The 1,164-nt window shown below is 45.0% G+C and overlaps 1 non-coding gene across 1 annotated transcript; it reads right to left on the bottom strand.

Annotated features, from left to right (window-relative positions):
- Nucleotides 1-831: 831 nt before the first annotated feature.
- Nucleotides 832-937, bottom strand: LOC118489411. The gene has a single exon (XR_004887430.1). It is a non-coding gene; the product is annotated as a small nucleolar RNA R71 (small nucleolar RNA).
- Nucleotides 938-1,164: the final 227 nt, after the last annotated feature.

The following is a 1,164-nucleotide window of genomic DNA, read 5'->3' on the forward strand; positions in this document are numbered from 1 at the left end:
TGCATACTACTTCATCTTTTAGACCACAACAACAACAGTCGGGCTTTCAGTATTCGACCATCCCATTTGGGCAGACCTCGGGAATTCAAGGAGATGGTTATGATGAGGGATTTGAAGATTATGAGGGTTATGAAGATGATGGGTACGGTTATGGAGGTTATGGTGATCAAGGGGAGCTTGGGTATTTGCAAAGTCAATCTCAAGGGATGGCAAGTGTTGGTGGAATGCCATAACAACAAATTATACCACAACACATTCGGCCAAGACCACAAGGGCCACCAATACAACAACCTATTCCATTGCAACAAGTTCGGCCACAACATGTACAACCACAATTTCAAAGGCCGATTCAATACCCACCGATGCCCCAACAACCAATTGCACCACAAGGGCCTATACCAAGACCAATGGGTCCTATTCGTCCAAGGGGTCGATTGGGTGTTCCAAGAAGGCATCTTAGGGAACAAGCAAGGGGAATAGAGGCACATTTCAGGCCAATCATTACTCAAAACCCTTCACCGGTGGTTATCCCTCACAACAACCAAGGGAGAACTTTTGAAGTAAGAACAAACTCGTTGCAAAGTTTACCGAAGTACAAAGGGTTAGCAACGGAGGAGCCGTATTTCCATCTAGAGGCCTATGACTCAATTTGCAACACTTTTGGGAGTCAAGGTTTTTCGGCCGATGAAGTCAAGTTGGTCTTATTTCAGTTTTCTTTGGAGGATAAGGCAAAGAAGTGGTTTTACACTTTGCCTTCGGCATCTATTTACACTTGGGGGGAAATGCAACAAACTTTCTTAGACGAGTTCTATACCGCCCAAAAGACCAATGATGCTAGAAAGGGGTTGAGGAGCTTTCAACAACAACATGGTGAGATGTTCCATGAAGCGTTTGAACGATTCAATATGATGATAAAGAATTGCCCTCACCATGGAATCGAATTGTGGGAGTTGATGAATGCCTTTCACGAGGGGTTGAGTGCCGAAGATGCACGTGATTTGATGTCTATCACCGGTGGGACTTTTGGAACAAACTATGAGAACGATGATTGGGAGTTCTTGGAAAGCATGGCAACTACATCAAAAAGGAAAGCTCAAGCTTCAAGAAGAGCCCGACCGACCACTACCCGACCGCAAGTGCACGCCATAGATGATGGTAATGTTC

Source organism: Helianthus annuus, chromosome 17 (genome assembly GCF_002127325.2).
Source record: "Helianthus annuus cultivar XRQ/B chromosome 17, HanXRQr2.0-SUNRISE, whole genome shotgun sequence".
NCBI classification, from domain to species: Eukaryota; Viridiplantae; Streptophyta; class Magnoliopsida; order Asterales; family Asteraceae; genus Helianthus; species Helianthus annuus.